We start from the raw sequence: 23979 nt of genomic DNA on the forward strand, positions 1-23979 counted from the left end.
GTGAACCAATCAGAGGTTGCATACATACATATCTGCTAATCACTAGCTTTGTCTGTCTCGGAATGCCACAAACATTTGCCAGATACACAGTCTCAACTATGTGTTTAACTTCTTTGCAGAGGATAAGCTTATAGGGAAAAATAAATATTTCTTTAAAACAATCTTACAACATAGGACATTTTAAGTTTATATTTAAACATCTACATTCAAATAATAAAAAAATTCAAGCCAACCTAGACCTCTTTTATTTATTATAGTCATTTATTTCTCTTCAGATTATGAATGCTATCTCTATTAGTAATTGTCTTCTCAAAAAGACCAAACATAATGCAACTAGCTATGTTAATACACCAAAGATTACTGAACTATTTTATTATATTTAATTTTATAGTTTCTTCTGCATAATTGTTCTATCAACCAAGATAGAACCTTAGTTTACCTGAACACTGGCATTTACACAGTACTTTTAGCCTTATAAGTATTATTATTTTTCCACTTGTTTTTAGTTACCGCCATATTAAAGGGACATTATACACTCATTTTTTTCTTTGCATAAATGTTTTGTAGATGATCTATTTATAAAGCCCATAAAGTTTTTATTTTAAATAAATGTTTAGTTTTGCTTATTTTTAAATAACATTGCTCTGATTTTCAGACTCCTAACCAAGCCCCAAAGTTACCCAAATGCATTGGCCATGACTGGCTAGACCTGTTCAGCTGATCTGAAGCTGCAGAGAGCTGTAGTTTTGTAGGATTCATACCAAATTCCTAATCTACACCTAGATTACGAGTTTTGCGTTACGGTTTACACGCTGAAACAATGGCCATTTCAGCGTAAAAACAGTAACTCAGCCATTACGAGTCGTGTCGGTATAGCTATACCGCAAGCATTTTAGCTTGTAATGCAATGTCAGTCCCACACTAAAAAAGACGTTTTTGTATTGCAGGTTGTGCGGTGAGACTAAAAAACTTGCGTTATAGCCTATACCGACACGATCCATCCGCTATCTAAGACCAGTAGTTATGAGTTTTGTGCAACAAAAATGTACAAAAAACTCATAACTAAAATTTTACAAAGTACACTAACACCCATAAACTACCTATTAGCCGCCCTCCTGCATCGCAAACACCATAATAAAGTTATTAACCCCTAGTCTGCCGCTCCCGTCATCGCCGCCTCTAATAAAAGTTATTAACCCCTATTCTGCCGCTCCCTGTCATCTCCACCACTATAATAAAGTTATTAACCCCTATTCCCCCACACTCCAATATAGCCAACACTATAATAAAGCTATTAACTCCTATTCCGCTGCTCCCCGACATCGCCGGCCCTAGATAAAGTTATTAACCCCTAAACCTCTGGCCTCCCACATCACTGCCACTAAATGAACCTATTAACCCCTAAACCGCCAGCCCCCCACATCGCAAAAAAATAAATTAAACTATTAACCCCTAAACCTAACAACCCCCTTTTTAAAATTACAATATCCCTATCTTAAAATAAATAAAAACTTACCTGTGAAAAAAAACAAAAACTAAATTTAAACTATAAATTAACAACTATTATACTAAAATTAAAATAACTACCAATTAAATAAACTAAATTACACATTAAAAAAAAAACTAACACAACTAAAAAAAATTAAATCTAAAATTGCAAAAAATAAAAAACACTAAATTACAATAAATTACAAACACTAAATTTCAAAAAATAACAAACACTAAATTACGAAAAATAACAAACAAAATTATTCAAAATAAAAACAATTACACCTAATCTAATAGCCCTATAAAAATAAAAAGTCCCCCCAAAATAAAAAACCTTAGCCTACAAATAAACTACCAATAGCCCTCAAAAGGGTTTTTTGTAGGGCATTGCCCTAAAGAAATCACCTTTTTTACCTGTAAAAAAATACAAAGTCCCCCCAACAATAAAACCCACCAACCAACCAACACCCCAAAATAAAAAACCTAACTCAAAAGAAACCTAAGCTACCCATTGCCCTGAAAAGGGCATTTGTATGGGCATTTCCCTTAAAAGGGCATTTCGCTTTATTGCATTGCCCTTAAAAGGGCATTTAGCTCTTTTTAAAAAGCCCAAACCCTAATCTAAAAAAAAAACCACCCCAAAAAAGTTAAAAAAACCTAACACTAACCCCCTACGATCCATTTACAGTTTCTGAATTCCGGACATCCAGGCGGCGAGAAGTCTTCATCCAGGCGGTGAGGTCTTTATCCATCCAGGTGGCGTCTTCTATCTTCATACTGGTGACGCCTTCTATCTTCATCCTGGCGGCGCGGAGCGGGACCATCCTTCAAGACATCCAGCGCAGAGCGTCCTCTTCAAACGGTCACCACCGTACACTGAATCTTCACTGCAAGGGAGCATTTTTAAAATGGCGTCCCTTGCATTCCTATTGGCTGATTTGATTTTTGAAATTCAAATCAGCCAATAGGATTAGAGCTACTGAAATCCAATTGGCTTTTGAAATCAGCCAATAGGATGAGAGCTACTGAAATTCTATTTGCTATTCAAATCAGCTAATAGAATTTCAGTAGCTCTCATCCTATTGGCTGATTTGAACAGCCAATAGGATTTCAGTGGCTCAGGCGGCGACCATATGAAGAGGATGCTCTGCGCCGGATGTCTTGAAGAATGGACCTGCTCCGCGCCACCGGGATGAAGATAGAAGATGCTGTCTGGATGAAGATAGAAGACGCCGCCTGGAATGATGAAGACCTCGCCGCTTGGATGAAAAATTCTCGCCGCCTGGATGTCCAGACTTCAGAAACTGTAAGTGGATTGTCGGGGGTTAGTGTTATGTTTTTGTTTTTACTTTTTTGGGTGTTTTTTTTTTTTTAGATTAGAGTTTGGGCTTTTTTAAAAGAGCTGAAAGCCCTTTTAAAGGCAATGCCCATACAAATGCCCTTTTCAGGGCAATGGGTAGCTTAGGTTTTCGTTAGAGTTAGGTTTTTTTATTTTGGGGGGTTGGTTAGGTGGTAGGTTTTACTGTTGGGGGTCTGTATTTTTTTACAGGTAAAAGAGCTGATTTCTTAGGGCAATGCCGTACAAAGGCCTTTTTAAAGGCTAGTGGTAGTTTACTGTAGGCTAGGTTTTTTTATTTTGGGGAGGCTTTTTTATTTTTATAGGGCTATTAGATTAGGTGTAATTGTTTTTATTTTGGATAATTTTGTTTGTTATTTTTCGTAATTTAGTGTTTTTTATTTTTGTTATTTAGTATTTTTTATTTTTTGTCATTTTAGTTTTTTTTAGTAGTGTTAGGTTTTGTTTAATGTGTAATTTAGTTTTTTTAATTGGTAGTTATTTTAATTTTAGTATAATAGTTATGTTAGGTTGATTGTTAGTTTAAACTTAGTTTTTTTTTAATTTCACAGGTAAGTTTTTATTTATTTTAAGATAGGGATATTGTAATTTTAATTTAAAGTTTGGGGGTTGTTAGGTTTAGGAGTTAATAGTTTAATTTATATTTTTGCGATGTGGGGGGCTGGCAGTTTAGGGGTTAATATGTTTATTTAGCAGCGGTGATGTGGGAGGCCAGAGGTTTAGGGGTTAATAACTTTATTTAGTAGCGGCAATGTTGGGGAGTGGTGGAATAGGGGTTAATAGCTTTATTATAGTGTTGGCAATGTTGGGGTGCGGGGGGGAATAGCGGTTAATAACTTAATTATAGTGGCGGCGATGTTGGGGAGTGGCGGAATAGGGGTTAATAACTTTTATTAGTGGCGGCGATGTTGGAAGCGGCAGATTAGGGGTGTTTAGACTTAGGGTTTATGTTAGGGTGTTAGGTTTAAACGTAACTTTTTCTTCCCCATAGACATTAATGGGGTTGCGTTACGGCGATCGCCATTCTGCCCTTCAGGTGTTAGTTTTTTTCTAACACTTTCTCCACAGTGATGTCTATGGATAAAGCGTGCACGAGCACGTCAAAGCAGCCCTTAGATTTTGTGCGGTATGGAGCTCATCACCACCATAACCCATGCACAAGGAGGCTTTTTAGAAACTTGTAATGGCAGCACTATGGAGGGTGAAATTACGCAACTTTTGTTGCGTTCGTTTCACATCCTCAATGGTGCAAAAAATTGTAATCTAGGTGCTAGTTTGTTGTGATGTTCTATGTAATTAAACACATACTTAAAGCATCAATGAAAATGATATTGATGCAATGAAATATAATAATTTCCTTTATAATTTATATATTTATATCGCATGATTTATTGGTTCTTGCCAGACTCACTAATACAATTTAGGGGATGCTCTGTTTAAATGTTAGACATATATTTCGTACTTTATTATGTATTGTTGGAGAGTATTTTGTGTTGTTAACACATTGAAAAATATAACATGGGGCAAAATCGATCAGGCTTTCAGGTGAACAGCTTCGTAATTAGAGAACCTGCATTGCGTACTGAAATTTTGCAGTGCACAAGAGCTTTCTTTTTCAATGTTACCCCTGCACTTGTGCAATCAATTGTGCGAGAGCAGTGCATGGCAATTACCACGAATGAGCAACTGCCAAGTCGATTGATCTCGCCAATTCTGAGGTGGCAGAAAGATGAAAGGAGCAGCTTCTGCTTCTTAAAAGTCTAAAAAGCTGCAAATGCAACTTAAAGGGACATGAAATCAAAACATTTTCTTTCATTATTTAGATAGAAAATACAATTTTAAACAACTTTCTAATTTACTTCTATTATCTAATTTGTTTCATTGTCTTGGTATAATTTGTTGAAGGATCAGCAATGCACTACTGGTTTCTAACGGAACACATGGTTGAGCCAATGACAATCAGTATATATATGCAGCCACCAATCAGCAGCTAGAACCTAGGTTCTTTGCTGCTCCTGAGCTTTCCTAGATAAATCTGTCAGCAAAGGATAACAAGAGAAGGAAGCAAATTAAATAAAAGAAGTAAATTGGAAAGTTGTTTAAAATTATCATGTCCCTTTAAAACATGTTTTTGACTCTTAATTCTTGATACACTATTCATTCATTCATTTATTGAAATAATCTGGTTATTTAACTGTTTATATGACATTTTTATAATGAATATGCATGAAAAAATAATTCAAATTTAAATTACATTTATAATGAAAATGGCAAATAAAAATGTGTGTTCTGATCTCATTTAGTAGTATATTTGGTTATTGGCAGATAAAGGCAATAACCAGAGAATACCTAGATATTCATGAGTATAAATTATAGGTTTATTCAGCAAAACAAAACTGTAATACATTTAAATGTATCATGTCAAATTATAATGGACTTTTATGCCTATTAAAACATCATGCTAAAGACAGTTAGAGGGATAAGATGTGAGAGATACCTTTGTTTTATAATGGGCTCATATTCTTGTGAATATAAACTTAAACCAGTGTTAGACGGACATAACAGTGATGTAGGAAAATGCTGCAACTTGCTAGAGTATTTTAATACTGTACAGTCTTAAGACTCTGCCACCTAAAGTGTGCTCACCGACAGGTTTGGCGAACAAGGTTCATAAATGGAGCGCATTATTTATATGTTTATTGATGTACACACTATTGTGCTATTATGTTGTTTTAAAGCCACAGTGAACTGTAGAATTGTTTTCCATTTATGTGTTTACAATTTCATGTTATATCTGCTACAGAGAATACATCATATGGGAACTTGTTCCTTTAGTTATATTTGTATACCTCCTTTATGTATAAATCACAACCCAATCAAATGAACTGAGCTTGCAGTGAGAGCAGACCTCATTAGCCTATCTCTATATATTTACAGAAAATCCTCCTTATCTTATCTCTCTGTACACAGTGAGATGAATATTTAGAGATAAGAATGGATTGATTCTAAAACTTCTTTACACAGCTTTTCTATAACCCGTACTGAAATTGTCAGTGTAAGTGGGAATACAATAGGCAAATGTAGGTATTGCAAATGACAAAATAAAGCTAAATGAGCTATTTGTAAACAATATTATACACTCCAGAACATAAAATAGATTATAAGAAGACAATAAAAATTCACAGTACACCATCCCCTTAAGTGTATTAACAGTGTATTAAAAAAAAGATGATGAAGGTGTTAGACTACAGAATACTATGTTTCTAACACTCTGCATGATCATTTTCATATAAAGATAGCATAGACAATGTGCCCTTAAAAATACTAAATTTTCACTAAGTTGTGCATATAAATAGCTGTCTGTGAGTGCCTGTACATTCTTTAGAAGAAAAAAAAACTTGCTGTGGATGTAAGGATTCGAATCTGTGTCCTGGGGCGGTATGTGCAAAGTGAAATGTCTCAGATCCCCTGCTTGGGCATGTTTAAAATATGCATCAATAATACCAGCGGGCTTTGCTGGGAAGGCAAAATTAGGTTAAGGATGAGAGGAATAGCTTGTAAAAGGGATACAACATTACTGAAAGCTAGTCTCTCAGTATTTTTTAAAACAAAATATTACTTAAAGGGTTAGGAAAGTCAAAATTAAACTTGCATGATACAGATAGAGTGTGTAATTTTAAGACACTGTTAAATCCACTTCTATTTTCAAATGTGCTTTGTTCTTTTTGTATTCCTTGTTGTAAAATAATATGTATATGTTTTACACTAGTAGGAGCTAGCTGCCGATTGGTGCCTGAACACCTTTGCCACTTGTGATTGGCTATCTAGATGTGTTCATCTAGCTGCCGATGTCCCTTCAGCAAAGGATTACAAGAGAATGAAGCAAAAGTAAATTGGAACGTTGATTAAAATTATATGTTCTATCCAAATCACAAAAGAAAATTTGGGGGTTTCCTGTCCCTTTAAAGGGATTTGTTCTCCTCACAAAACACTTTTTTGCAATATGATATGCAGTAAACAAAAAGTAGGGACAGTATATTATTTTGAATTGTAAGATTATTTATGTAGTATTGCAAGGTAGCATACTGGATGAGTTTGGAAATGTTTGGAATGCATTAACACATTGCTTCAATTGTTTACAATAGCAAAACTCCACCCACCAAGTGTCTTATTTAGAGGAGTCATTTAGTACTTGTTGCTGGAATAGACACAGCTAGCCACTATTATTGTGTTAGTTCCATCGTTTGGCAGTTTTTATCTTATCATCTCTGCTGTGGCAAATTAGGGACAGATATGTGGCAGGGTTATCATTGTGAGACCTGCCATGTACAGTATTTGTACAGTAGTGTTTGCTGTCCATTAAAAGGATATTAACTTCTTGTTATATTGATAATAATTAATTTCTGCTATCAACCATGAGTATATCTTCTTGCTACTAATTTATATGCAGGATAGATTTTTGTTTGTGCTTGTTTGTGTACAGTGACTCCTAAAGGACCAATAAATAAAATATAATTAAATAATTGACAAATACACAGTAAAAACAGTAAAAACAGTAAAAACAGAAATGTAATAGCACTTTGAATTTGAAATGAGCTGTACAATATTTTCTGCCAAATTTTGAGGTTATTCCAATTCCTCCCCCATATCATGTCACAGTCATCAGCCAATCACAAAATGCATATACATATATACTGTGTAATTTTGCACAAGCTCAGTAGGAACTGGAGCCTCAGAATGTGTATATATAAAAATGGTGCTTGTTTTGATAATGGAAATATTTTAGAATTATTTTTTTTTAATTACATGCTTTATCTGAATCATGTAACTTTAATTTTATCTTTAGTGGCCTTTTAAAGCAGGGCCCGACAAACTCAGGAGGCCGGGAGCCACTGACTCCTAGAATATTACCCTGGCTCCTATTCTCCATATGTCTATATATAAATATATATATATAAATATAAATATATATATATATATATATATATATATATATATATATATATATATATATATAGCCTCAGCAGCAGCAATTCACTTCTGAGAGTTAGCTGGTTATTTGTGGCTACACACATATGCCTCTTGTCATTGGCTCACCAGATGTGTTCAGCTAGCTGTCAGCTGTGTTACATCCCACATAGTTATATGGAAGCAATGATACAGTATTAAAAGGCTTTACACTAGAGCATTTGACTTTTTAAATTTTATATCCCTTTAAACACGTTAAATAAATTGTATAGATTTTTTATATCTTGGTTATGTTAGGAGGACATTGAATTTGTGTGTGTTTTATTTTTATAAAAGAGGGAAACAGTTTTGTGTAATTTGCCATAAATTTGTATAAATGATATTATCAGCATTTTTTTTTTTAATTAAAGAAGTAAAGATCACATATGGCCTACAATTATTATTATTATCATTTATTTGTATAGCGCCGCCAAATTCCGTAGCGCTGGGTACAATGATGGGGGTATACAATGACAAAGATTTGTAATAAAATACAAAACATAACAAAACTAAACAAATCTAGCACAGGAGGAAGAGGGCCCTGCTCCGGAGAGCTCACCGTCTATAGGTTTAGGGTGCAGAGACATAAGGTTGGGGTAGCTTGATACATTGGTTGTATTTGCAGCAGTGAGTCAGGCAGTTCATGAACATGTATTAGTTTGGTTCGCATGCGGGATGGAGGAGAGATGGTAAGCCTACAATGTATGCCAGTGATTGTTTTTGGGATACTTGCCTAGATTTGCCAATTTTCTATACTATAATGCTATATCTCTTACTTTTTTAGTGCTAAAATTAAGTCCCAAAATTCACACAATGCATCTGAAAGATCTACTTCTTTGCTGTTATGTTAAAAATAACAAAAACAAAAACAAAGAAAAACATTGTGTTGGTAGCCAGACTAAGCACAACTCTACCTTTAGTTTCTTGTTTGTGCTACTGTATACAGAAAGCCTTTACTAGACTGCATTTAACTCTCTTTCTTGCAAAACTTTCGCGATTCAGATAGAGCATTGCATTTTAAACTAATTTCCCATTTACTTCCATTAACTAAATGTGCACAGTCTTGTTATATGTACACTTTTTGTGTCACCTGCTCCTACTGAGCATGTGCAAGACTTCCTAGAATATACTGATATGCATTTGTGATTGGCTGATAGCTGTCACATGATAAAGGGGGAGTGGAAATATACATAACTGAAATTTGTCAGAAAAAAAATCTACTACTGATTTCAAGTTCAGACTAAGTGCTATTGTATTAATTGTCTTGTTATCATGCAATTGTTGATTATGCAAATCTACTGTATTTACTGGTCCTTTAAAGGGACATAAACACCAATTGAACTGCTCCTGACATGTGAATGCTACCTATATAGATATCTCTTCACCAAATAATAACATAAGAACAATAGAAGTAAATTTGAAACTTTTTTAAAAAATCATGAAGAAAGTTTTTTGAGTTTCATGTCCCTTTAATTTGCACTTTTAATTTCCCTTTAAACCATGTTTAAATAAAATGTTCACCCTTAATAAAATATAATCCTATGTGTTCCAATTCATTTGCCTGACAAATTAAACTGCAACTTTGCTATGGTTGATGCGTGTTGTAACAGTAATACTCATTGTTGGACTGCCTTCAACATAGTCTTGTTCCAAACAGCAATAGCCTTAAGACAAAGGCAGTCTGATAACTTGATAGCAGCAGAACATCTAATGATATAGGAGCAGATCAGGAATGCATGAATGTGCCGTGAAGACTTTCCCTACACAAACGTAAAACCTGATTGATAATGACTAAGTCTATGAATCTTATCTGAAATGATGTCTGCCATAATTCAATCTGATCTTAATACTAATCTATTGTTTTAGTGGAATGCTTTAAACATATTTTAAATGAAATAGTATTAGTCAACCAATTTTATTAGAGTTGGAAAAAAAATCCTCATTAAATATCAGTGATTTATGAATACAGTAAACATGTCATTATAAATTATATGCACAACTTGTATTATTCCATCCTTCTTGTGAGTTCTAGCTGTTAGATTAGCTTGAGTTTTTATACTATATGTGTAACAGAATGTAGTTTATTCCAGGCACATTTTAAAGGGACACTCAATTCAAAATTAAACTTTCATGATTTAGATAGAGAATGCAATTTTATACAACTTTCTAATTGACTTACATTAACAAAATGTGCAGTCTTTTTATATTTATACTTTTTGAGTCACCAGCTCCTACTGAGCATGTGCAAGAGGTCACAGAATATACATATATGCATTTGTGATTGGCTAATGTCTGTCACGTGATACATGGAAATGTGTCAGAAAAAAATCTAGTACTCATTTGAAGTTCAAACTAAGTGCTAATGCATTATCTTTTTATCATGCATTTGTTGATTATGTAAATCTACTGCTCCTGTTTTGTTCAACCAATCACAATGCTAAATGTTGCAGGATAACTTCTGAATCTTGCAGGAAGCCTTCAAGCATATCTAGAATATAAATAACCATTTTATTGTGAAGTAAAGGGACATTAAATTATTTTTTTCCCTTCATTATTCAGATAAAGCTTACCATTTTAAACATATTTCCAATTTACTTCTATTATCAAATTAGTTTCATTCTTTTGGCATCCTTTGTTGGAGAAGCTGCAATGCACTATCAGGAAATAGTTGAACGCATCAGCAGCTATTTCCCAGAAGTGAATTACTGCTCCCAAACCTACTGGCAGACAGCCGCCAGTACCCATGATGGTGACAACAAGGTAGAGGGGGAAGGGTTAGAGAGCTGTTTGGGGGGATCAGGGAGGTTGGGGGCTAAGGGGCATCCAACACTGCAGAATAACTCTAAAAAAAGTACTGCAAGATGGCATTGACAATTGTGAGGTGGGGGAGGGAAGAGAGCTGTTTGAGGGGATCAGGGAGGGATCAGGGGTGGGATGTGTCAGGTGGGAAGCTGATCTCTACACTAAAGCTAATATTAACTCTACAAGCTACCTAATTAACGCCTTAAATGCTGGGCATAATTCAAGTATAATACAAGTGTGGTGCGCAGCAGCATTTAGCTGCCTTCTAATTACCAAAAAGCAATGCCAAAGCCATATATGTCTGCTATTTCTGAACAAAGGGGATCCCAGAGAATCATTTACAACCACGTGTGCCATGATTACACTAACTGTTTGTAAATTATTTCAGTGAGAATCCAAAAATTGTGAAAAAAGTTAACGATTTTTTTTATTTGATCGCATTTGACGGTGAAATGGTGGCATGAAATATACCAAAATGGGCCAAGATCAGTACTTTGGGTTGTCTACTAAAAATATATATATATATATATATATATATATATATATATGTGTGAAGGATTATTCAGGGATTCCTGACAGATATCGGTGTTACAATATAATTATCGCTAATTTTGAAAAAAAAGGGTTTGGAATTAGAGAGAAAATTTAGAAACTAATTAGCATGGGTGTTTTTTGGTGGTTGTAGACGTGTAACAGATTTTGGGGGGCAAAGTTAGAAAAAGTGTGTTTTTTCCATTTTTTCACCATATTTTATATATTTCTTTAGAGTAAATTATAAGATATTATGAAAATAATGGTATCTTTAGAAAGTCAATTTAATGGCGAGAAAAACGGTATATAATATATCTGGGTACAGTAAATGAGTAAGAGGAAAATTACAGCTAAACACAAACACAGCAGAAATGAAAAATTAGCCGTGGTCCCAAACGGTAAGAAAACTGAAAAGTGCTGTGGTCACTAAGGGGTTAAACAAGGCATTGTGACTCATGACCCATAGGTCTTTGCTGTTAAAGGGACAATCTATTTTTAAAATGTTTTTTTGTTTAAAAAAATAGATAAGCCCTTTATTACCCATTCCTCAGTTTTGCATAACTAACACTGTTATATTAATACACTTTTTACCGCTATGATTTCCTGTATCACACCCCTCCTTATCTCTGTGCTTTTTTTTTTAGCTTTTAGCAATCTTCCACTTTAGCCAATCAGTGCTGGTTCCTGTGAAACCATTATCATTCTCCATTGATTTGAGCACAATGTTATCTATATGGCACATATGAACTAGCACTGTCGGGCTGTCATGCACAATTGTAAAATGATTTTTAAAAAAGCACTGAGATAAGGGGGTGACCTTGTTGGGGCTTAGAAACAGGCAATTTTTATAGTTTATTGAGTAACAATGTAGGTTATGCAAAGATGGGGAATGGGTAGTAAAAGCATTATATATATATATATATATATATACATATATATATATATATATATATATATATATATATATATATATAAATAGCAACCTCCCACCCCCAGTCGTTCCAGAGTAGCAATAAATTGCTAGTAACCTACCATCCAGGAAGACAATTACAAAAGGCATATGTGCATAGCTACCAATACCAAATTGGCTACCAGTAGTGCATTGTTGCTCTGGTGCTGACTTTAAATATGTGTTTAACCCCTTTGCAAGGATTAAACTCATAGTAATATGAGGTGCTCCAGAGAATACCAGATACATTGTAAACAGTCTTAAAAAAGGACACTCAAGTCAAAATGAAACTTCATGATTCAGATAGAGCGTTGAATTTTAAACAACTTTCCAATTTAACTCCATTAACAAAATGAGCACAGTATTTTTCTATTTACACTTTCTGAGTCATCAGCTCCTACTGAGCATGTGCAAGAACTCACAGAACATACATATATGCATTTGTGATTGGCTGATGGTTGTCACATGATACAGTGGGAGTGGAAAAATACATAACTTTAAAATTTGTCATGAAAAAAAACTACTTCTCATTTGAAGTTGAAACTAAATGTTGAGTATGCAAATTTACTATATTTACTGGTCCTTTAAGACTATGGTCACATTTATAGTTCTACAACTGATCATAAAAAGACATTTTATATATATATATATACACAACAAAAATAATTAGTAAACCTCACCCAGCACTTTAATTATCCATTTATTTCCCATAGGCACAGAATGAAATAGAAAATTAATACCGACCAGATACGATCATAATCCTAAAGTCATTAACATGTTCAGACTGTTCAGTATTTTTATTTTAAATATATTAAATATTATGATATTATTAATGGAGAGCCTGCACACACTGGATTTAGACGCAAATTCTCAGGTTGTTGAAGATTCAGTCAGAGCATGCAATTTTAAATATCTTTTAAATTAGATATATATTTCTTTTCTTGCTTTTCTTTGTTGAAGAGAAAACCTAGGTAGTATTATGTAAGCTTAAAATTGTGCATGTGTCTTTAGCAGTCTATGGCAGTAGTGTTTGCAACTGTGTATAACATATATATAAAAAGATTTTTGCAAACACTGCTGTCATAGACTGCTAAAGCCATGTGCACACACCAGAGCTCACCTTGAATTCATCTTTCACAAAGAATACCAAGAAAACTAAGCAAAATAGTATAATATTTGCCCTCCATTTGTAATACCAGTGCCCGCAATTGTAAAAGCTTTGAACTCACAATAGCGAGCTTCCATAGGCTCCAATTGGAGCCTCGTTTTCATGCCGTGAGAAATGGCCTGAGAACTAGCGCAGCAAAGGGGTAAGTTGTGTAGCGATGGGCAGCAAATGTAAATACACATAAATATATATAAGCATATACCTATATATTTACACACAGTCCCCATAGACCGCAATGTAAAGGCACTTTTCAGTGCCGTTTTTTTTTCTAACACCCCACACATGCCAACTTTTAACCCCTTAAAACTGCCTAGTGCAGTTATTAAAAAAATAAAATATAGATGCTACAATTTTTATTTTAACCCCTTAGTGACCAGACCATTTTTCAATTTTCTGACCGTTTGGGATCAGGGCTATTTTTACATTTTTGCGGTGTTTGTGTTTAGCTGTAATTTTTCTCTTACTCGTTTACTGTACCCACGCATATTATATACAGGTTTTTCTCGCCCATTTAAGGGACTTTCTAAAGATACCATTATTTTCATCATATCTTATAATTTACTATAAAAAAATATAAAATATGATGAAAAAATGGAAAAAACACACTTTTTCTAACTTTGACCCCCAAAATCTGTTACACATCTCCAACCACCAAAAAACACCCATTCTAAATAGTTTTTAAATTTTGTCCTGAGTTTAGAAATACCCAATGTTTACATATTCTTTGCTTTTTTGCAAGTCATAGGGCAATAAGTACAAGTAGCACTTTGCTATTTCCAAACCATTTTTTTTCTTCAAAATTAGCGATAGTTTTGTTGTAGCACTGATATCTGTCAGGAATCCCTGAATATCCCTTGACATGTATATATATTTTTTTAGTAGACAACCCAAAGTATTGATCTAGGCCCATTTTGGTATATTTCATGCCACCATTTCACCGCCAAATGCGATCAAATAAAAAAAATGTTAACTTTTTAACTAACTTTTTCAAAAACTTTAGGTTTCTCACTGAAATTATTTACAAACAGCTTGCGCAATTATGGCACAAATGGTTGTAATTGCTTCTCTGGGATCCCCTTTGTTCAGAAACAGCAGACATTTATGGCTTTGCAATTACTTTTTGGTAATTAGAAGGCCGCTAAATGCCACTGCGCACCACACTTGTTTTATGCCCAGCAGTGAAAGGGTTAATTAGGTAGCTTGTAGGGAGCTTGAAGGGTTCATTTTAGCTTTAGTGTAGAGATCAGCCTCCCACCTGACACATCCCACCCCCTGATCCCTCCCCGACCCCTCTCAAACAGCTCTCTTGCCTCCCCCACCTCACAATTGTCACTGCCATCTTTAGTACTGGCAGAAAGTCTGCCAGTATTAAAAAAAAAAAAGAAAAGTTTTTTTTTATTTTTTTTTTTAGAAATTATATATTTTCTGCAGTTTAGGATCCCCCTATAACCCCCAACCTCCCTGAGCCCCCCTAAACAGCTTTCTAACCCTCCCCCCACGACTTTACGCATAGTGATCGCGCATGCGTTCACAATCATGCCCCCCGTGCTATTGTGCGCTCCCGCGCACACCCACAAGTGAATTTCACCAAGGGCTGGAAGTTTACCAGCAATGGGCCACCCATCCACCTGCCTGCAATGGCTCCCACCCACCAACGGTCGGCACCATCGCTGGCCGATGCAGAGAGGGCCACAGAGTGGCTCTCTCTGCATCAGATGCTTAAAAAACAGTATTGCAGGATGCCTTGGTCATTAACTGACATTTTTTTGTAGGACGTACCCTGTACATCCTTGGTCGTTAAGGGGTTAATAAGCAACTTCACATTGTATTTTAGGGGCAATAAGGGCATATTTTGAAAATGAGTAGCAATGGCTGGTTACTTATCACGTGTCTGTAAACAGGTAAATTTGCCCATTTATGGGCGCGTGATAAATTTGTGCTCCACTTGTAATCTAGCCCATAATTGAGAAGTTGCTTAAAATGTGAAATATAATGCTCTATCCACTCAATTTAAAGGGACAGTAAAGTCAAAAATCTGATAGAACATGCTATTTAAACAACTTTCCACTTTTCTTATCAAATGTGCTTCATTCTTTTGGTATCTTTTAATGAAGAGTAAAACTAGGTAGGCTCTTAAGAGCTCAGGAGTGTGAACGTGTCTTTAGCAATCTATGGCAGCAGTGTTTTGCAACATCATTTGTATCTTTGTTATACAATGTTGCAAAACACTGCTATCATAGAGTACTATGTTACAATTGAGTATTCATATGCTACATTTGATTTTTGAAATGTTATATCTGACATTGATATGTTACATTTATTGAAATTCTGGTGAATATGTAGCTGTGAGTAGTATTCAGCATCTTATTTCAAAGCTCCAAAAAAGATATCAGGTTTAGAGGATAAAAAAAACTATAGTACTATCCAATGTTAATCTTAAAGGGACACTAAACCCATTTTTTTCTTTAATGATTCAGCTAGAGCAGCAAATAAGCAATTTTCAAATTTACTCCTATTATACATTTTTCATTGTTCTCTTGCTATCTTTATTTAAAAATCAGGAATGTAAAACTTAAGAGCAGGCCCATTTTTGGTTGAGAACATGGGTTATCTTGCTTATTGGTTTGCTAACTGTATCCACCAATAAGTAAGCGCTATCCATGGTGCTGAACCTAAAATGGGCTGGCTCCAAAGCATTAAATTGCTACTTTTTCAATAAAGATAGCAAGAGAATGAATAAAAATTGATAGTAGGAGTAAATTAGAAAGTTGCTTAAAATTGCATGCTTTATCGGAATCATTAAAGAAAAAAAATTGGGTTTAGTATCCCTTTAAATAGATATTAAACAGTATGTGATTGCAATATGAAATGTTTCATTACATGTAGTTAAAAATACTCTGCAAAATATTTTCATTATATAAATTTTCAGGAAATTTATCTCTGAAAAATGTTTTTTTTTTTCTTCTGAATTCCACTTCTATAAAGTAATGGACATCACCATATTTCAATACCATATTTTAACTTAAGTTCCACTTGTCTATCCTTCCTGCTTAAGACAGTTAAAGGGACAGTATACACTAATTTTCATAAAACTGCATGTAATGGACACTACTATAAAGAATAAGATGCACAGACACTGATATAAAAATCCAGTATAAAACTGTTTAACAACTTACTTAGAAGCTCTCAGTTTAGCTCTGTTGAAAGTGGGAAATAAGACACCCCCTCCCCCTTCTTTTGCATATGAAAAAACCCTTTACACAAACAGGAGCATGCTGGAGTAGGTATACGTCGGTATTCTCATAAAACTTTGGGGCTTGGTTAGGAGTCTTAAAATCTGACCAATGTTATTTAAAAATAAGCAAAACTATACATTTTAAAAAAAACAAAAAACTTTATGGGCTATATAAATAGATAATCTACAAAACATTAATGTCCCTTTAAAGACAGATATAAAACTGTCAGTAAAATAGATTGTCCAAATAAAGCTGTGTGGAACACAAGATTATCCAAAGTCATTGCACACAGCCTTGTTTGCACAATACATAGAAAACTAGTTTAAATATGGTGGTTTTCATTACTTTATAGAAACTAAACCTTTGCACCTATATTTTCAATATTTAAACAACTAATATAATTGTAAAAAAAAAAAATACTTCTACATATTATTCTAAGGCTAATTTGTGTTTTGAATACATCACTATGTATAGCATGTATATACTGTTAAACATCCCTTTAATGTGCCTCTAAACACACATATGCAGTCATAATTTGCTGGGTGTACATAGATTTCTTACACACATAATCAAACATAGTTGTTTTTTTCTTCTTCTAAAGTAAACTACACAGCCAATCAAAAGCCCATCCACAGTAATGTAGCAGAGCATTCTCACAGGTTTCTGCAAAAGCGATATTTGTGCTAAACTTAGTAATACCAGCGCACTCAAATGTGCGCTGGTATTACAGGTTGAGAGCAATGCGAATGCGAGACTCCAATGGGAGCCTCTTTCTCATTCCGTGAGGCACGGCATGAGAACCTGGAGCAGCGAAGGGGCAGTCACACAGTGATGGGCAGCAAATATAAACATACTAGTCCTAAAGCCCGTTCACACGGGCCGTGTGGTTTATTTTTATTTTTATATTCTCTCTCTCTCTGTGCCATATCTCTCTCTCTCCCCTCTTTCTCCCCCCTGTCTCTCTCACTCTCTCCCCCCTGTCTCTCTCACTCTCTCCCCCCTGTCTCTCTCACTCTATCCCCCCTGTCTCTCTCACTCTCACTCCCCTGTCTCACTCTCACTCTCACTCCCCTGTCTCTCTCTCACTCCCCTGCCTCTCTCTCCTCCCCCCTGTCTCTCTCTCTCTCCCCTGTCTGTCTCTCTCTCTCCCCTCTCTCTCTCTCCCCCCCCTGTCTCTCTCTCTCCCCCCTGTCTCTCTCACCCTCTCCCCTGTCTCCCTCTCCCCTGTCTCTCTCACCCGCTCCCCTGTCTCCCTCTCCCCTGTCTCTCTCACCCTCTCCCCTGTCTCCCTCTCCCCTGTCTCTCTCTCCCTCTCCCCTGTCTCCCTCTCCCCTGTCTCTCTCACCCTCTCCCCTGACTCCCTCTCCCCTGTCTCCCTCTCCCCTGTCTCCCTCTCCCCTGTCTCCCTCTCCCCTGTCTCTCTCTCCCTCTCCCCTGTCTCTCTCTCCCTCTCCCTTGTCCCCCTGTCTCCCTCTCCCCTGTCTCCCTCTCCCCTGTCTCCCTCTCCCCTCTCTCCCTCTCCCCTGTCTCCCTCTCCCCTGTCTCCCTCTCCCCTCTCTCCCTCTCCCCTCTCTCCCTCTCCCCTCTCTCCCTCTCCCCTGTCTCCCTCTCCCCTCTCTCCCTCTCTCCCTCTCCCCTCTATCCCTCTCCCCTCTCTCCCTCTCCCCTGTCTCCCTCTCCCCTGTCTCCCTCTCCCCTCTCTCCCTCTCTCCCTCTCCCCTCTCTCCCTCTCCCCTCTCTCCCTCTCCCCCTCTCTCCCTCTCCCCTGTCTCCCTGTCTCCCTCTCCCCTGTCTCCCTCTCCCCTGTCTCCCTCTCCCCTGTCTCCCTCTCCCCTGCCTGTCTCCCTCTCCCCTGCCTGTCTCCCTCTCCCCTGTCTCCCTCTCCCCTGTCTCTCTCTCCCTCTCCCCTGTCTCCCTCTCCCCTGTCTCCCTCTCCCCTGTCTCCCTCTCCCCTGTCTCCCTCTCCCCTCTCACCCTCTCCCCTGTCTCCCTCTCCCCTGTCTCCCTCTCCCCTGTCTCCCTGTCTCCCTCTCCCCTGTCTCCCTCTCCCCTGTCTCCCTCTCCCCTGTCTCCCTCTCCCCTCTCTCCCTCTCCCCTCTCTCCCTCTCCCCTGTCTCCCTCTCCCCTGTCTCCCTCTCCCCTGTCTCCCTCTCCCCTGTCTCCCTCTCCCCTGTCTCTCTCACCCTCTCCCCTGTCTCCCTCTCCCCTGTCTCTCTCTCCCTCTCCCCTGTCTCCCTCTCCCCTGTCTCCCTCTCCCCTGTCTCCCTCTCTCCCTCTCCCCTGTCTCTGATCAGCTGCTTTCAACGGCTATTTGCTAAGTGGGTTGTCAACGGCTAGTGCGAGGGTGTGATAGGCGGCTAGGCTAGTTGCGTGCGCGTGGGTTCGCGTGCGCGTGCGCATTGTGTGATAGGCTAGTAGGCTAAGTGGGTTGTCAACGGCTAGTGCGAGGGTGTGATAGGCGGCTAGGGTTCGCGTGCGCGTGCGCGTGCGCGTTGGCTCAAATCAGTTTTGTGAGTGTGCGTGCGCAGCAAGGGGGGTCAAAGTGCTAACAAACATGCTAAGTGGGTTGCGCGTGCGATCAACAGCTGGCCAAGGGTGCGCGTGCGATCAGCGGCAAGAGTTTGTCTGAACTGCGCATGACGGCTTCAGACAAACTCTTGTCTTTTATAATATAGGATATGTATATGAATATATACATATACAGTATGTTTGTGTTTATATGTGCATATACACATATTAGCACATAAATATATATGTATATAAGCACATATATATTTATTTAGGAAACACACAGTTCCCATTGACCGCAATGTAGGCATTTTTCACCAACTTTAGCCCTCAAAAACTGCTTAGTGCAGTTTTAAAAAAATAAAAAAATAAAATGCTGCTATTTATTAAAGTCACCACACACATTTTGTTGGGGGGAATTGGGGTACATTTTAAAAATTAACCAGAGTCTGACCTCTGGTTAATTTATTGAGCGCTAATTGCTACCATGAGCTTATTGTAAATATATATGTATATGACTTGTAATGGCTGGTTATATAGCGTGGGAACGTAAATGGGTGAATTTGCCTTTTTGCGGGCGCACGATAAATTAACGCTCCACTTATAATCTAGCCCATTGTGTGGGTACCTGCAATATATGGATACAGCTTTTACATAGTGGTAGAAGCTGGATTTATATAATGTAGGGCAGTGTTTTTCAACCAGTGTGCCGTGGCACACTAGTGTGCCGTGAGAGATCCTCATGTGTGCCACGGCAGACTGACAACAGTGTGACATATTTTTTAAACTTTGCTTGTTTTTTACTCCCAGTGCAGGGGTAGTTTGTAGGAGGCATGACATAACAGCACAATACATACAGTATTTGTGTGTTTGTGTGTATGTGTATATATATATGCTGTATTAGGCTACAATGTGTGATTTTTTAAAAATTTTGGGATGGTGGTGTGCCACAGGATTTTTTAATGTATAAAAGTGTGCCACGGCAAAAAAAAAGGTTAAAAATCACTGCTGTAGGCAATCTGTATAACAGTAGGCAGTATGTCTTCTATTTTGGTTTAAATTAGAGATGGAAAAAAGGATTTTTGGAACTAGGTGGAGGATTAGGAGGGGGGTAATCGGAAATAGGGGTTATAAAACTGTGTCCATTAGGGACTCAAACTGGGATAAATACTTATCATTAAGCAGGTATATTGTATTGACACAGAAAAAATTTAACTTTATCCCCTTTTTAATGTCACAGTAGTTTTATTTTTTTTTAGCTTTTTTTTAAAAAGTGATATTAAACAGTCTGTTTCATTGTAATTAAAAGCACTAAGCAGTGGGTTATACTTAATAGAAATCATTGTAATATGTGTTATTCATCATTTTAAAAGGATTTTAACTTTTATTTACTTTTATTTTTAATTTCATTAGTACAGGGTCAATTACTTCATGTCACAGCCCCACAAGGGAGTTGTAGTCTTTACAGGAAGGCAAAGGGGAAGCTTATGCTTCAATGTGGTCGCTATGAGACAGTCAGTTTCTTCCTCATGCTCAGTAGAGGGCTTTTGCTGCAAAACCTAAAGGGTCATGAAACCCAAAAAATTCTTAACTAAATCAGATATAGCATGAGATTTTAAACAATTTTCCAATTTACTTCTATTATCAATGTTGCTTCATTCTCTTGATTTCCTTTATTGGAGTACAATACGCTACTGGGAACTAGCTGAAAACACAAGTAAACCAATAACAAGATGCATATATGTGTGCTACCACCAATCAGCAGCTATCTGTATTTGAATCATGAAAGAAAACTTTTGGGTTTCATGTCCCTTTAAGTTCTGTAATCTAAACAAACAAATAAATTTAAAAAAACGTTATGCTGTTTTTAACACAATCTGTTTATTTTTATGTTTATTTCGATTTAACTTTTTTTTTTAACTAAAAGAACAATGTTTCATATCCCTTTAAACTTTTGTAATGTAAACCACAGAGAAATTAAAGTTGTATATATTGCAATGTGCATTCTCATTTTCATTCTGTTTCACCCTCATATAGTTGTTAAACACATTAAAGGGACACTCAAGTCAAATTTAAACTTTCATGATTCAGATAGGATATGCAATAATAAACAACTTTCCAATTTACGTCCATTAACAAAATGTGCATTTTTTTTTTTTATATTTACACTTTTTGAGTCACCAGCTACTACTGAGCATGTGCAAGAATTCACAGAATATATGCATTTGAGATTGGCTGATGGCTGTCACATGATACAGGAGGAGTGAAAATAGACAAAACTTTGAAAATTGTCAGAAAAAGTATACTTCTCATTTCATTGAAGTTCAGACTAATTTCTATAACATTGCTTTTTTATCATGCATGTGTTCAGTATGCAAATCTAATGTATTTACTGGTCCTTTTAAAAAGCTAGTGAATAAGGAAATGCTATAATACGTTGAGTATTTTTTTCTTATAGTCCCTTTTTATATAATGTTTAAAGTTGCTTGAGAATGAGAGAGTGAATGTTAAGGGGAACATTTATTCTGCAATGGAGATGTCAAAATACAGACATTCCCCACGCATACTTATTTTTTTGTAGCTTTGTCAGTTTCCTATCTGAAAATGATAGTTTTTCTCTCTGCTCCATTGAGATGCTAGAGTGCATTCTGTAGATATCAGGACCCCGGCTTTCACACATGGTGCACAGTGATTGCTTTATGTGCCATAAACATGTTGAGATCTGTGCATATCCTAAAAGACTAATCATTACAATAATGTAAGCTTAGTTGCCATGTAGATTGTCCCTTTAAATATGGAAATGCTTCTTTCATGTTTGAATAGAACATACAATGTTAAACAACTTTCCAGTTAACTTCTGTTAGCAAATTTGGTTCATTCTCTTGGTATCAGTTGTTGAAGGAGCAGCAATGCACTTCTGTAAGTTAGTAGAACAGAGTTAGTGACTAAAGGCATAAATGTGCAGCCACCAATCAGCAGCTAGTTCCCAGCAGTACATTGCTACTCATTGGCTACTCATTGGCCTACCTAGGTTTGCTTTTCAGCAAGAGAACAAAGCAAATTAAATAATAGGAGGAATTTGGAAACTTGTTTAAAATTACATGAATCATGAAAGTTTAATTTTGACTTTACTGTCCCTTTACTTAAAATGTGTTCAATTTGTTCAAGGAGTATACAGATTTTTAAAAAATGTCCTTTTTACTTCTATTATCAAATTTGCTTTGTTCCTATGGTATTCTTTGTTCAAGAGATACCTAGGTAGTTGTGTGGTGCACTTCGTGCTGCCTTCTATTGCTCCTGCTAATGTATCATTCCTGCAAAACTGCTGCCATATAGTGATCCAGACAAATGCTCACCCCTGAGCTTATATCCCTGCTTTCAACAAAAGACACTAAGAGAATGAAGGAAATTTGATAATAGAAGTAAAGTTGTTCCAGCTCTGAATCATGAAAGGAAACTGTATGTTTTTTCTAACATCACATATGGCAAAATGTAGGAGTTTTCATACTAGACTAAGAGTTTTTATTTTTCTATGTAGATGTAAATAATACATTTAATATTTGTTCAAAAGGGAAAACAATGAACCAAAACACGATAATATTTTTTTTATTATTTATCTTGTCAGCATTTTGTGCAATTTCTGTTTCAGGAGGTATATCCTAGACCAGGGTTCTTCAAACATTTTTTTCCAAGACCCAGGGCCTATTTTTATGCTTGGTCTAAAGATTTCTGAACTAATATACAACAAGATAGCTGCAATTTTTGGCAAATTGACTAAAATGTGTGCGTGCTTTATTACTAATTGTAGTCAAAATGTAAAGTGTTTTAAAAGGTATTAACATACACACCACACACACTCTTATACAACACACACACACATCAAACACTCTCATACAACACACACACACCACACACTCTCAAACAACACACTCACACCACACACTCTCATACAACACACACATACCACACGCACTCATGCTACACACTCACACACGACACATACTCTCATACAACACACACACATACCACACACACTCATGCTACACACTCACACAGCACACACACTCGCATACACTACACACACCACACACACAACAGACACTTTCGTACAACACACACACCACACACTCTCATACAACACACACACACTGCACACGCTCTCATACAACACACACACGCACCACATACATTCTAATACAACATACACACTCTTTTCCGCAACACATACCGCACACACTCTTATACAACACACACACACACACTCTCATGCAACACGCACACATCACACACACTCTCATACAACACACACCACACACACTCATATACAACACACCCACACACCACACACACTCTCATACAACACACACACCACATACATTCTAATACAACATACACACTCTTTTCCACAACACACACCATACAATACGCACACATCACACACACTCTCATACAACACACACACCACACACATTCATATACGACACACACACCACACACTCTCATACAACACACACACACCACAAACACTCTCATACAACACGCACACACCACACACACTTTCATACAACACACACACCACACACTCATATACCACACAAACTCTCATACAATACACCACACACTCTCATACGACACACACACCCCACACACTCTCAAACAACACACACACCTCACACTCTCATACAACACACACACACATATCACACACTCTCATACAACACACACATACCACATACCCTCATACAACACACACACACATACCACACACACACTCATGCTACACACTCACACACAACAAATACTCTCATACAACACACACATACCACACACTCTCATACAACACACTCACACAGCACACACACTCTCATACACCATACACACCACACACTTTCATACAACATACACACCACACACTCTCATACAATACACACAC

Source organism: Bombina bombina, chromosome 5, assembly GCF_027579735.1.
Source record: "Bombina bombina isolate aBomBom1 chromosome 5, aBomBom1.pri, whole genome shotgun sequence".
Taxonomy (NCBI): domain Eukaryota; kingdom Metazoa; phylum Chordata; class Amphibia; order Anura; family Bombinatoridae; genus Bombina; species Bombina bombina.